This window comes from Epinephelus moara, chromosome 20, assembly GCF_006386435.1.
Source record: "Epinephelus moara isolate mb chromosome 20, YSFRI_EMoa_1.0, whole genome shotgun sequence".
Taxonomy (NCBI): domain Eukaryota; kingdom Metazoa; phylum Chordata; class Actinopteri; order Perciformes; family Serranidae; genus Epinephelus; species Epinephelus moara.
This window is the reverse complement of record NC_065525.1, coordinates 6,437,112-6,452,687: the sequence shown is the minus strand read 5'-3', so window position 1 is coordinate 6,452,687 and position 15,576 is coordinate 6,437,112. Positions and strand designations below refer to the sequence as shown.

General features: G+C 42.1%; 2 long non-coding RNA genes across 2 annotated transcripts; both read left to right on the top strand.

The window, feature by feature from the left end:
• The first annotated feature begins 3,969 nt into the window (after positions 1-3,969).
• Positions 3,970-6,340, top strand: LOC126408050 (uncharacterized). Its single transcript, XR_007571836.1, has 3 exons — positions 3,970-4,110; positions 4,709-4,802; positions 5,030-6,340. It is a non-coding gene; the product is annotated as an uncharacterized LOC126408050 (long non-coding RNA).
• Positions 6,341-9,126: 2,786 nt separating this feature from the next.
• LOC126407447 (uncharacterized) lies at positions 9,127-14,346 on the top strand. Its single transcript, XR_007571788.1, has 3 exons — positions 9,127-10,238; positions 12,845-14,039; positions 14,221-14,346. It is a non-coding gene; the product is annotated as an uncharacterized LOC126407447 (long non-coding RNA).
• Positions 14,347-15,576: the final 1,230 nt, after the last annotated feature.

Below are 15,576 nucleotides of genomic sequence, written 5' to 3'. Positions count from 1 at the left end.
ATGCTTCCACCATTGGTGACTTGATCAGCTGGTCAGAGGGTGTATCAGAGCCACCTCTCACCTGCTCCCTAAGCACTTCAGAGTTGAAGAACTTCATCAACACCCCCATGAAGGTGCCCAACTGGCCTTGCCACACACAGAGCATTGAGAGGGTTGTGAAAATGGTGACTGAGGCTTCTGCCAAATACTTCTCACAGGAAAAGAGGGATGGAGGGATCAGGGCTCAAGAGACCAGCAGGAGACTGATGTCCAAAAATGAATCAAAGCAGGACTTGTGCAACCTGACAATGTTCATGCATTAACCTGTTAATAAATATGGAAATTTGAATTGGATTTGTCCATTAATTTCCCTAACATCTTCTTATATCTTACAAAGGGTTTCGAAGGGGTAGAATTAGTTATTTAAATACAAAATTGATGTAGGTTAGAGTTATCCAATTAAAAAAATAAACTCATATTTGAATTCCTCATTAAAAAATACATAATTTAGACACCCCTCATGTTAGGATTTCCTTTAGATTCAAGTTTTCACATGAGTATGGCCCTGCTGTACCCCAGTGCCCACAGAAGAGGAATACCTCTGTTGAAAGGAATGGGACCGGTTGCAGCCTTAGCTAAATGGTAAACAACAAACATGGCACCACACCGGTAAGGTAAGACAACACGTTTACATGTCGTTTTCTATATGTTCTCTGACATTTATCCTAACGATATGAGGCGGTCTTTGTGGAGAAAAAGCTTGTTTCCCTTTAAGTGATTACTCATCCCCCACTAAAGACACCAGACAACAGGTAAAAATGCTAATTATTCTAAAGGACTGTAAAATCAAGTCCTATAAGCTCAAATAGAATTCACCTTTCCAGTTGAGGTCCTCATGTATTGCCTTGATTCTGGCTCTTGCCGCCTGTGTATATATCAGTTGCAGGGGCTCTCTGTACAGCTCCTTGTCATTGCTGGTCAGGTAGCCAAAGTAGAGGACCTTGTTTGCGGCATCATGGCATGGGTCGCCATGCTGGTATCATAAGCAGACAGCCAGCGATGTGACACAAAGCCCCTTTGAGGGCTGGAGGCTGGGACACTGAGGATCTGACATACCTCCTTAAGGTACATCACCTGACAAAAACTGATCATGAAATATATTTTGAAAAACAGAAAGACATTCAACACATTCCATTGTTTTAACCACGGCACAACGGGGCTGACAAATTCAGGTCATACATTACACGCACTGACAGTGTGCCCTAGTGTGAGTGCACTACAGAGGGCGCCAAAGCGCTGTGGTCTCGAATGTGCTTGGCGCCTGTTCACCTGATCTGGAGACCACTGATGGTCTACTTGGAGGTCACTGCTGCTCAAGGTAGTGGTCGAAAGGCTCTGCAAAACTCTTTGCCGCGTTGTGGATGTGGTGACAGGAGTCTCCATCTACGTCGAGCAGGGTTGGACACTACTGGTGGATCCTTGTCTCAAGGCCGGTCTTGCTACCCCTCATGACAGAACATGAATCTATCAGCATGCTCACGAGATGTTTCCACGGAATGTTATTTTGCTTGAAGAACTCGCAGAGCACCCTCTCCAAGGTGGCAGCGTTCACCCTTACGACCTCACGGACTCCAAATGCTCCACCATCATCTTCCTCAAGTCATCGTGGAAGTAGCTGACAAGCATGGAGAGGACCTTCAAAATCAAACCAAATTTAAAGTCAAGATTAATTTGCCATGCAACATTTTGACTGGGCACACAAACACACACACACACACACTCACACACACACACACACACAAACACACAAGCACAAACAATAGAAGGATTTCAATGGCTAGAGGAATGAACTCAGATCCAGTGTTTCATTAAGTCCATGAGGTTCCATACTGTTGAGTGTGAAAATCCAAAAGGACTGTCTTTGTAATAGTTTTTTAACAATATCTCCCCCTCTTGGAGAGAGAGAGATTTTCTCAAGGCCCACAAATTTGAGGGATGCCGCTGAGCCGTGAGCCCTCTCTTTGTAATGCCTTGCTATGGCATAGTCCATGTTTCCATTCCTGATCGCTGCCTTGTGTTCTGCTACGTATTGCAGAACACCAGGGGTAAACGTTACGCTGATTCACTGTAAAACTGGCCAAATTACTGCAAGTCTCGACAAAATCAAGTGTTGCAAATTAACGTACCAAAATTTGCGTTATATATTTAAAAACACTGAAGCATTTCTAAGATTGTGTAATCTCAATAACAGCTGAATCATTGTTTCAAGTTTTGTTGTATAATGTTAGTTTCAGGTAAACTCAATTTACCTCAAGTTTCGTGAGGGAGCTGGCACCAAGTGGGAGCAGCCACAGTTGACAACTCCTCAGTAAGAAAAGTAGCTACTGGCTGTCCTAAAAGTCGCTAGAAGTCGCTAAATGACGCCATTGCCTAATTACCTCCGCCAAGGAGGTTATGTTTTCGCCCACGTTGGTCTGTTTGTCTGCAAAATAACTCAAAAAGTTATGAAAGGATTATGATGAAATTGTCAGGAAAGGTGGATAATGGGACAAGGAACAGATGACAATTTTGGTGGTGATCTGTTGCAGCAAAGTGGATAAAATAATAAATAAAGTATTTCGTCTGATAGCCTCAGCAGCAGTTCCAATTTCTAAAGACGATGAAAATAGCACCATCTGGTGGCCGGAAAGCATGTCTTGTTCTACTTGCTAAATATTGTTGTAATTCTAAAGTTGAAATTAACGTTCTGTGTTGGAAAAAAAGAAAGTGAAAAATACAAAAAAACATATTATATTCTGTGTTGGTACAAAATATATACGAAATAAATACACCACAGTGTCTCCATGGTGAAGGCATATAACCTAATAATGATAGTGATGTAACCTAATTGTGATGCAGGCTGCAAAATCTGATGCAGAGGGGGAGGGAATATCACCTACTGAGTAGCATCCAGCTGCAGCCCCGGAGCAGAAGCCCTCTGGCTTGCCGGAAGTGCCCCTGGCATGACGGAAGTGATGTAGAATACTGGAAGTTATGTTTTTGGACGCAGGAATGGCGCAGGGCATGACGGGAGTGACGTATTTTGTATTTAAGCGCGCATTTATTGGCACATTCGTATTTGCCGCTTAGTAGTGCTTCTTCCACACCGTCCATGCCATGGTCCATGCTCAATAATGGAGACATTTAAAAACAAGGTAAGCTTTGCTAAGTCGATAATGTTGCCTTTGTGTAGCCTATTTGTGTGAAATACATTCCAACCTCTGTTTATGGTTAAACGTTACCCAGTGTTAGCTAGTGAGTTTGCTAACGAGCTAGCTAGCATTCTGCCAATGTGACGCTAACGTTAGTTCACAGTAACAGATGGTTGCCAGGGTTTTTCCTGCATTGAGATTTTTTTGTCGGCCGCCAAAGGCTTATTAATTGCCAGCGCTAATGAAAACCCCAGGCACCACAATGATGAAAAGACAAGTCAGCCTCGGCGGATTTCACTTTAACCCTTGTATTATCTAATAAAAAATGCAACGTGAAAGGTCTTCAAGCGCAAAAAAATACACAAAGACTGCCATAGTATCTGTTAATGTATTTTTATATATATTTTTAATGGATAGTATTATTATCTTCAGTCCTCACCATACATAGCAGTTTTTGAATTCTAACCCCTTAAATGCCAGTTATTGTGAATATTCTTTTTTTTTTTTTGTTACGGCAAACACAAAGTGGATTATTTTCCATCCCATAAAAGCAAAATTAATTTTTTGTTTTGTTTTTGGTGGTATTGCCTGGGAGTGTCAAATTTGATATGAAAACTGATTTAGGAGCATTTTCATTTTTTGTGTTAATCAGAAGGTGTGTCCCAATTCAGGGTCTGCATCCTTCGAAGGGCGAATTTGAAGGCCACTTACGTCACAACGCTGTGCGAAGGCTGTCCCAATTCGTCCAAATCTGAAGGCTCCTCCAAATGCAGCCGACAAATGCGCCTTCCTTTTCCCTGTATTCGGAGGATGCACTGCGACTATCCTTCGCGGCCTACCATATCCCAAGATTCTTTGCGCGCCTTTGTTGAGCCCGGATCTTTTTAAACGATGGCAGCAAACTCAAACAGCGGCAGCAGCACCGAATACACTTTCAAATGTAAGTAATGGATTTTTACTTAACGCCAGAAGTTCAAGGGGCCTTAAATCCTCTAAATGGCTGTTAAAATACGTGACGTTAGTAATGCTAACACGTAGCCACCGGAATGTAGAGCCAGCTTCGCGATGTAACGTTAGCTTAACGTTAAGGCGGAATGTAGAGCCAGCTTCGCGATGTAACGTTAGCTTAACGTTAAGGCTAATGTTAACCTGTTGATAGGAGGAGCTCAGTTAGCCTTTAAAAGTAACGGTAACGGTTAAAGCCTTAAACCCCTTCACTTTCATTTGTTTAAAAGCTCGGAGGGTGACTCGTTATATCTTATTGTAACTGTGGAGATGTTGTAGGCTGTTTATACCTCACATCAGGTGCATAAACGCATCGCAATGAACAAATATAAAGTTAATGAGAGGACAGGTTGTGACTTGTGTGTGTGTATTTCTAGGCTGTAAAACTATACTAAACTAAACGTTTGGATGGAATATAGCCTAGAGCTAACTTCAGGAGCATTATTGTTATTATCGTTATTAGGCTTATATATGTATATCATTTTGCCTGTTGATGTAACAGAAAATATGTCTTACATTTCATTTTGTTGTAGGGAGCAAGGAGCAAACGGAGGAATTTATAAAACTCAGGGGTGAAAACGACCACCTTTTCACAGGGGCCAAAAATACGGCCACACTCGGATGGAGGTACCCGTTAAGGCAATAATAAATAGCCCATTTGTACTCTACACATATTTGTATGTAAAGGTTACTTAAATTAACCCAAATCCTGTACAAAGACCAAAGTACAAATATAATCTCAAGATCACAAGTTAATGTTGTTTTTAGGTGGTGGTGGGAGTTTAATGTCTGTCCTGATGTCACCTTTTGTGATCTTGTGTGTTTACCTTTTGTAATGCTTCTCTCTTGTTTAGAACAGTCCTTCAAAAAATGGGCCTGGAGGGGAAAGTGGAGCCTCAACAGGCAAAAAAAAAGTGAGACAACCTAAAAAAAAAAATATAAAGTATGTGCAGGTTTGGATAATGATATGGAAACTACATTTGTTTTACCCAAGTTAATACTTTGATAAAGAAATGTAGAAAAAACTCCAAGGCACTCTCACATAGTTGTTAAAATGCCTTTATTCTTTATTCCTTGAATCTGTTTAACTTCCTGATGAAGACTTGATGCCGAAACGTGTCGAAGGACTGTGTTTTTAAGGTTTATATGACCATGGTGTAAGAATAAAGGCATTTTAACTGCTTTGGGAGAGTGCCTTGGAGTTTTTTCTTCGTTTCTTTATCACCACATGAATCCCATTCCAAAGAGCACCTCAAACATACCTCTTTTTGAGTCCATGATGCCCTCCTTTTCAAGACTTTTTTTAATAAATACTTTGCAGAAAATTGCTGCCGTTGTGATTGATTTCCTCTGCCTTAGGAATGCAAAGATCCAGGGACAGGGCAGGGGGTTGCCCTGCTGCCACCTGGCCCTGGTTTGTCCTCATGGATGAGGTTTTAGGACAGAGGCCTTCCATTTCCCCTCCTGTCCTAATTGCCTCCATTCCTTAGGACACACCAGGGTCAGGTGCTGCAGTGGGTGAGCAGCATGAGGAGGAGGATGAGGAGGATGAGGAGAGGCAGCCAGGGCCAGCGACAGGAGGGACAAGAAAGAGAAGAAGGGAAAGAGAGGATGAATTGTTGGAGCTTATGAGAGAAGACATGCAGTTGCAGAGGGAGGCCGAGGAGAGGAGGGAAAGAGAGAGCCGGGAGAGAATGGACAGACTTTTTAATTTACTAGAGAGGATGGTTGAGAGGCGGTGATTCTTTATTAGCTTTTTTTTTTTCCTGTTCAATTAAGTTTTATGCGTTGCTGTTTCTTGTTTTCAAATGTTAATTTAAAATGTTGTATAGTTATAGTTGTTAATTAAAAATATTGTATAGTTGTTCCATTATCTTTTTCAAATGTTGTATATAGTTAAATTAAAGTCTTGTAATCATTATCCGTTCCATTTCTTATTTACAACTAGAGTAAACTTTTGAACTACTTTTCAGTGACAACACAATTTATTTTTTTCTCATAACTATTTACAAATGATCAGCAGAAAATTATGAAACACATTGCTAACCTATTAAATAACAAAAAACTACATTTATTCACAGTAGAATTATTGGCTGAGCAGGAGTCCCTGGTGGTGCTACTGGACTGGATGGGATGCCACAATAAAGACCCTGGAGTCTTCCGTCTGTGAGTGGGATTGAATTGTTTAAAAGAGAGGCAAGAATAAAACACATTGCAAACAAATACTACTGCACAACTTTTTAAATATCCCACCATAAACTACTTCAACAAACAAAAATGTTTGCAAAACACTTTAAATAGGAATAGCATTAAAATTATTTTACTTGCCCTCTAAAGGTAATCATGGTCAACGAGACCCTCCTCCAGGGCAGACACCTCGGCAGACAGCTGGTTCCGCCACGGAGCACCACTGACTGCCTCCAAACCGTTCTCCCCCTCATCCTCAGGCATGTCGTCCTGCACTTCATCCTCTGGGGCCATGATGTCACTAGCACCCAGGCAGATGTTGTGCAGGACGGCACATGCTGTTATGACCTGAAGAAGAAAAAAAAGATTAATTTACTCATAATTACCATTTAACAATAATTCTGTTGCACAATGACTTACCTGTGGCACAAAGGTGTGGTGCACCTCCAGTGCTTGGAGGAAGATGGCCCTGAACCTCGTCTTCATCATCCCAAAGGCACGCTCTATGATGGAGCATGCCCTGGAATGATGAGCATTGAAGCGCTGGGCTCCCACACCTTGTACCGGCCGCTTGTAGGGAGTGATGAGGGGGAGTAGGTTTTGGAGGCATGGGTACCCACCATCTGCCAAGATGAAGTACCCAGGAGGAGGGTAGATGGCCCGCCTGTACAGTGGGCTGTGCCGGAGTACTCTGGTATCGTGCACCGACCCCGGCCAGCCCACGTACGTGTCGATGAAGCGGCCCTGATGGTCACAAACTGCTCGCAAGATGATTGATGCAAACAGTTTCCTGTTCTTGTAGCACTGACCATCAGGGCCGCTTGGTGGCTTGATCCTGACATGGCAGCTGTCGATTGCTCCAGCAGCTTTTCGAAAAGCTCTGTGTCTTGCCAGCCCTGCAAACCCCCGAGTTACTGCCGCCAGGTCATCAGCGGTCTTGGGGAGGTAGATGACCTTGTGGCGAATGGCCACCACCTCCTCAGTAACTCAGTGGACGATGCGGTGAACAGTGGAGCGAGGCATCCCAAACACCCTTGAGACAACCCCGTATGATGCCCCACTCGCCAGCCAGAAGAGAAAGACCAAGGTCTCTATTGTGGCATCCCATCCATGTCGTCGCTCCTGGTGGAGAAGGTCCAGCAGCACCTCCAGGGACTCTCTGCTCAGCCTGAAATCTTGCCTGGTGTCATCATGATTAAAAAAATTCTGCAGCACGGGAACAGCCAGGTTTACTCTGCAGTACAGGGGCCTGGCCTGGATGGGGAAAGGAGCTATTTAATTTTAGTTAATAAGACAATTCTAGTTAATGCTATAGCTTAGATAAATAATGCTTTATCTGTCCATATCCACTTTGGCTTCTCAATATGGTTTAAAAAAATGTAAAAATATATATATATATATATACATATATAAAATATTTAATATGGTTCCATGACAAAACATTTTAATATTGAAATTAAGTCAGTGCTATTTACAGGGTTTGCACACATTTAGCCCTTTCAGGCCCTACGCTAACCTTTTTCACTAGGAGCACATGTGCTCCTAGTGAAAAGGTAAGGAGCACAGAAAGAAATTTAGGAGCGCAGTGAAAATTTTAAATAACATATTTAATACGAAAACAAACACTGAATCACTTCGAAAAGCTCAAGGAAAAATATTTGTGGCAACAGGGGGGGATCAAAATAAACTAAATAAATAAAATAAAAATCAACCAGCCACCCTCCTCCTCTGATAAGTTAAGAACAGTCCCTTATCAGTGCATAAACAAGACACATCCTGCAGCCCAGTTGGTGTATTTTAGTACATTCCCTAATAGACCCACAGTGGGCTGGGTGCTAACAGTCACTGTGGAGAAATGTCCATACTGCTCCTGAATGATGTCTTTTGCTCGCACAAAACTATTTTTAGTCGCAAATGCGAGTAAAATGCTCACACCGTAGAGCTCTGCCTTTCAAGCATCTAAACTGAAATTCAAGCACTTTTCAGACCGTGAAAACACAGCATCAAAATTACAGCATTTTCAAAGATTTTAAGCACCTGTATGAACCCTGTATCAAGTGTAATGGTTAACTGACATTAACCATATATGCTAATCTATAGTTTATATGGCTAGCGTTTGTCACTTAACGGTTTATTAACGGGTAACGTTATATTAATTATCACGAACTATGCTAGCTAACATTATATGAACATTAATGTGGGTTAAAATAACAGATTTACCTCCCCAGGACTCTCTCTCAGCTGGAGATAAATGAGCTGCCGGTGTCGCCGGAGCCGCCTCTCCTCTTCCTCAATCAAAAAGTAAATTAAAAAAAAACAAAAGGACATGTTCTGGCTCCATCTTCTTTGCCGGTTTGTTCCTGCCGGGCTTGGGCGACAGGAATCATGATGTGGTGATGCAACCAGGGAATCCTCTGTAGGCTAGACCGTCCCATTTAACAACGGTTGATGACTCCTTCGGAGGCGCCTCCAAAGGACTAGCCTTCGGAGGCTGCGTAGGCCGCGCCCTCCGAAGGATGCAGACCCTGAATTGGGACACAGCTAAAGACGAATGGTGCTACTGGCATCTGACGCTCAAAAAGTTGAAAATGTTTTAACTTTTCAGCGTTTACGCGTGTCTAAAAACGTGCGTTTTTAGACGCACGTAGACGCTGAAAAGTTAAGCATGCACGTTTTAGACGCGCGTAGACGCTGAAAAGTTAAAATATTTTCAACTTTTTGAGCACTTCTACAAAAACGCGCATCTAAAAAGATGACGGAAAAACGCCCGTCCAAAAAGACGCTTGAACGCCAGTCAGACGCGCTGTATCATAGTAAAACAATTGTTTTACTGGCGTCGCGCTTCTAGGGTTTCATCTCTGTGTGATCGCCCCCTACGTCTCGAGCGCCGGTGACTTTTTGGAAGTCATTTCAGTATTTCTATAAGAGTATCATTTACATTTCCTGCCAATGACAATTCACTGTCCTGCAGTTGCAGACACTTTCGGTACCGTTTCATCACATATTTTATGAAGTAGCCTCCTTTATTCATGGTTATGATGATGTCGCTCGTAATTAACACCCCCTCTTCTTTCACTCTAACGTGCCTGTGGCTAGATAGGAAAACCCACTGAACTAGTTGATAACAAGCTTTATAGCACTGGTTATCCAGATGGCCAATGTTAGAGTTAGTCAAGCCAGATAACAAAAAGATATCCTGGGTAAGTTAAACTGGCTTTGTAGGACAGGGCTCTGCTCTGGACAGTAAATGTGTGTTGGTGTTTGTATGTGGAGACCAAGAACCTTACCACCTGTTCTTATAGGCAGAAATCCCAGGGGTGGATGGGGGGGTCTGGACTCCCCCTTCTTAGGAAAAACGGGGAATTGTCAGCCCCAATATATATCATTTAAGGAAACTATGCAATTCTGAACTTTATAATAATATACAATAGTTTGGTCCGTGTCCGCATATACTGGCACACAGCAGCACTCGGCAGGACTGATTGTGATCAGTGGAATTGTGTCAGAGGAAACTGAGCTCCACTAAGTAACTACTTTGCAAAAGTTCACTTAAAATAAGAGACATGTCAGACATCTATATTTACTGCTACTTTTCAACAGAATAAAACACGTTACCAGTTGTAACCAGACAGCATTTTGTTCACTTCATTCGACAGTGTTGCCCCCGTGTGGAAATGGGTGTAGGTAGTTATGAGTATCGGAAAAAATGTATTTCTACTCTAGGAGAACTGTTCAGTGTCAGGGATAGTGGTGGAACGGTCAGGGCCAGGGACGGAGCCTTAGACTTCAAATGCCAGCACAACTGACCAGGGCACAGCAGAGCAGGAGGAGCCTATTGCCAGCACCAGCACATTATACAGGGGCACTGAGTCTCAGGTAAGTTCGATAAGTTTGTGTTTACTAGTGATATCAAAAGAGCACCTTATTTGATGTAGACATGAAATACAGACATTATTGTGGCTGTTGTGTTGAATATGGTTTGGTTAGTTATGACTGTCAGAAAAACCTTATCTCTATTCCAGGAGACTGACTGTTCAGTGTCAGGGAGAGTGGTGGAAGGGTCGGGGCCAGGGAGAGTCTGACACAGCTCAGGAAGAGCCTATTGCCAGCACCAGCACAGCATGTTTAACTTCAGATCTCAGTGACTGTTCAAAGCCTGTTCAGGACAGGGTAGGAGGAGTCGTACCTGATTGGTTGATATTCATGGGGCTTCTTATAGGCAGGCTGATTTTTGCTTTTGTCTCCATGTGGTGTTATTGATGTTGGCAGAAATTGATAATTACGCACTGTTTGCACTTTCCCTATCTTGTATGGGCTATTTGAGTCACTGCTACTGATGTTGTTTCAGCACACTGTATTATCCCCCCCTCTTAGACTTTTAATTGTGTGTCTTGTACATTTTTTATGTCTTTTTTACTTGCTGCAACACTAATTGCCCTACAGGGACACAAATAAAGCTGAATCTGAATCTGAATCTTAATACTAACCACATCTCCAGTGTATAGAAACACAAACTCTAGTTATTGGCAAGTTGTTGTCATTCCAGGAGAAATGGTTTCACAATTTTCCATGGCTACACTACAGTCTATCATGGAAAGGAGTGTCTTTACTGCAGCAAAGAATTTTAAACCAGTCTTCTTTTGGACACAGGGCGGATGCTGCTTTCATTATTTCCGGCTTCAGAAACTGGAAAAAAGCCATTGAGAAACTCACAGCACACCAAAACTCGCAAGTCCACCATCACTATGTGACTGTGAGTGCAAATCAGCTGAATCCAGTCAGTGTCCAGTTATCCAGCACATGGGGTAAACAGCAGGAGGTAGCAAAGCACTGCGTACAGAAAATTGTTAGTTCTGTGCGACATGTGGAAAGACAGGGACAAGCCTTGAGAGGCCACACTGATGAAAGTGGTAATCTGTATCATCTTCTGAAACTTAGGGCTGAAGTGGTTAACACTATAATGTACACAAGCCCCAAAGCACAAAATGAAATTCTGAACATCATGGCCAATAAAATAATTTGAGGCATTGCAAATGAAATTAGGTCTCGTCCAATTGTTCAGTTTTCAGTCATTGTGGATGGTACTCAGGATGTTTCTAGTGCTGAACAGGAAGGTGTCTGTTTGCGTTATGTGGACCATGACCTTGTCCCACATGAGAAGTTTGTTGGGCTTTACAGGGTGTCTGAAACAACAGGCCAGGCCATTGCAATCATGGTAGGTGATGTTTTGTTGAGGCTCAATCCTCATGCCCATGTATGGCTTTCGTGGGCAGACTTATGATGGTGCATCAAATATGGCAGGAAAATATACAGGTGCACAGGCAATACTGAGGAAGCAGCAGCCACTAGCCCTCTATGTGCACTGTGGTGCACACTGTTAATCTTATTACACAGGCTTGCTGCTCGGCCTCCCCACTGATCCGGGACTGCCTTTCTTGGGTCCACCAGTTAGGGCATTTTGTTCGGCCAGTCAGGAAAATTTAAGAGCATGTTTGAAAACATTGCCACGTCTGAAAATACACCTCTAACCACCCTAAAACCACTATGCCCTACAAGGTGGATGTGCAGCATTCTACAATAACAGCTGTGCTAGGTCATTATGAGCGGGTACTCCGCAGCCTAGAAGAAATGACAAAAACCACATCAAGGACAGCTTCAACTGCTAGTGGCTTAAATGAGCATTTCAGCAAATGTAAGACAGTGGTGGGCCTCACACTTGCCTCAGCTGTTGTTGGAGAGCTTGAATGCCTTAACATTTGCCTGCAGAAGAAAACTCGGACTGTGTCTGGTACGCGGGCTGCAGTAGATTGTGTGCAGTCTTCTCTTCAGGAAAAAGAGAAATGACAAGAGCTACCTTGCACTATATGAGAAAACTGCAGCATTGATTGACTCTATAGATTGCATCAACTCTACTGAAATGACACATGGAAGATGCCTCGCTAGCAAAGCAGTGGATCACTACAGGGCAGAGTTCTTTAAAGTACTGGACACTGTGCAGGTTCAGTGTGCTGACCATTTTGAACAGAAGAGCCTAAAGACTTTGCAAAAGTTAGAGAGTGCACTCCTCACTGGGGAGTTAGACAATTCTCTAAATAGAGTGTCGTCATGTGAGGCTAAGAGGAGTTTTAGTGCACTGCGCAGGTTAAAGACTTGGCTAAGGGCTAGTATGGCCCAAGACAGATGAAACAATATTACTGTCTGTAATGTACATAAAGAGAGACTGGACAAGCTGGGCATTAAAAACATCTGCCAGGATTTTGTGAGATCCAGCGAAAGCCTAGGAAATGTTTTTGGTTCTTTTTTTTATAGGCGGTGGGCCGAAGCAGTGTATCTGTGTTATTTTTACAAAGTAATGATCCCCGTGCAGGGACAACCTGGATTTGTAAAATTGTGAAGATTATTTTATTCTTGTGTGGTTGTTGCCACTCGATATTTTTGCACATTTTTCCACAATTATAATTTAAAGTTTGTTTAATATTCAGGCAAACGCTGCAGTCTACTATAACAGTTTGACCAATAGAACACTAAGATTTCGAGGGAGGGCCGTCGTTGGCCTATCGGATTTAGCTACATCGAGCACAGCTGTTCAACGGAGGAATTGGCAGATGGACACGATGGAGACAAGTAAGTAACGTTATTATATTATTAAAAAAATGTTTGCAACTTGATTGTTTTGTACAGTATTGAGTTCAAACATATGGTGACGTTTTACAAGTGTAAAAGTAACGTTAGCGTTAGCTTTTGCAAAAAGTGCTCGCTAGCAGCTTCACGCACTTCACGGGTAAAGTGAAGTTGAAGTGGCTTGCATCTTATTTCTCATTGGGTTACGTTAGGTCTCTTAAGTCCTTGTGGTAGAAATAACCAGGATTGCACGTTTATTAGAGTATCTGCTGACATACATCACTGAGTCTCATAAACCAAGCAAACACGCTATGATGATGTGTTAACAATGTTGTCATTTAATCATTGTTTCCTCACATAACCTCCATGGAAACAGCAGAAGAGAGCTAACAGCTAAACGAAAAAAAGTAAGGTTTTTGAAAAGTGCTTGAACTGATTGTAAATCACGTGTAGCATTAGAGAGTTTGTAACAAAGAAACAAAGCATAACATATACATTATATAGAAAGCTACATCATTTTTTTCCCTCCTGCAGGAGTCATCACACACACCACTGCCTACTCAAAGGATGAAGCCATATGGGCCTAGTCTTCTTCAAAAGGCCCATTATCACAATTTGTGCATTGACACAGGTTTGTACATGGCAGCTCATGCAGTTTACATGTGCATCTGCCCTTAACACAGTTGGATTTTTTTACAGGCGTAATGCACAAGCTCCAGTATCGCCTCTGGTGCTGGGGGGAGTGTCATCCATTCTACCTTGTACAAATCTCCTAATAATATTTAATGACTTCTGTACTGTGAACTTAAAATGTCCCTGCTTTTCATTTCAGAAATCTGATCACCTTATCTGAGATGAAATGGAAATAACAACTGCGTGTTTTCCCTGGCTGTTTTTAATTAATGTAGTTTGTGAATGTTACTGAGCACTTTATTGGACTTCAGAAGTAATGTGAATGAGTGAGGGGCTTAATTTAAGTTGCAATTTTCTTCATCTCAACAGTGTTCACTGCAGCTAGATGGGCAAATGACTCCCTCCTGTGATGGAATCAAGTGGGTGAGAATGCAGTGATCTGATTTATCAAATAGATTTTGTCTAGGGTTTTGCTCATTTGAGTAGAGTGAAATACAAAGCTTATGTCTGAACAGTGAATTACGCACAATAAACTTGAGTTGTCAGAACCTGATCGTGTGAGAGGATGTCATTGTGGCTCCTTATTTCTTTTCTTTGTTCACAGATTCAGCGTTCAAGATTCAGATTTGAAATTCAAGATCCACATTTACAGTTTCACACTGCATGTTTGATACCAACCTTCTGTTCCATTTTCCTTTTGAATTAAAGCTTCCTTTTCTCTTCTGGGCTCGTTTTATTTTTGTTGTATTAGTAAAATGGATGTAGCAGTCCCTGTGATAGCCAGCATTAGCTGGTATAGCATATTCAGCAGGTTCCTGGCTGTGAAAGTTAAATCACTGCCTCTTCAGCTATAAGACTCTCTTCAGTCCCTAAATCTTTCCACTCAAACACTGATTTAATACATTTTTGCCATCCTGTGTCTGTAAAAGGAGTGATTGGTCCATCTTTCTGAATTATATGTATAGAGCACTCCATTTCTTATGCTAATGTAATGCTAGCAAACAAATAAAAAAAAATAGCAACAAAGATTAATCTAGTGGCGGGAGGAGGGTCGTTTTTATGACGTTTCATCATTTTGACAGATAAATGACAGGTGAAGTTCCCAAGCAAGATAACAGACCTCACATTTGTGAAATCAGATATGTTTATTTTGTATAAAGCTCACAGAGAAAATATACATGGTACCTACACAGACTGTTAAAAAAAGTCCTTAACGTGTAAAGACCAAGTTATGTATTGAAGACATAAAAGAGACTTATTAGGCTATGTATGTATGGCTCTACATGCAGTGCCATCTTTTTTTTTCTCTTTTCCAAGCGTCCCATTGGATGATAACTACAATTACGTCATGCATGTCGGACCCCAAACGTAGCTGTCTGGTCTGTTTGCCGGAAAAAAGGTAACGTGATAAAGTTACCGATCTACAAAAAAGTGCAAGAAGTACCGGTGGCAACAATTTTCTTTTGATTTATTGAAAACTTAAGAAGTTGTCAACAAAAATCTGGGTCCTCCCCCGATAGGGATCGTTTAAGTACAAGGAATCGCGGCTTCGGCCCACCGCCTATTAGGCCTGTTAGCTGAATAATGCAGGTCTTCCTCTATGAGACAAAGAAAAGTTTTACTGTGCTCAACATTGTGCTTTAGTTTAAGTGGAGTACAGACATGGGGGAAAGTCACACATGTGCAAGTCACAAGCAAGTCTCAAGTCTTTACGTTCAAGTCTTAAGCAAGTCCCAAGTTAGTTGTGGTGAGAATCAAGCAAGTCAAGTCCCTGCTATAAGTCAAGCAAGTCAAGCTGAGTCATTGCTCAGGTCAAGCAAGTCACAAGTCAAGTCATATGTCACATACAGCAAACATCTCCATGATCCGCTAGCTACATGCCCTCTGAATATGCTGTGAAAAAGTCCAGTCTCTGTAGGCAGCCCAGGCTCCGCAAATGGCAACAAAAACATTTGGGTCC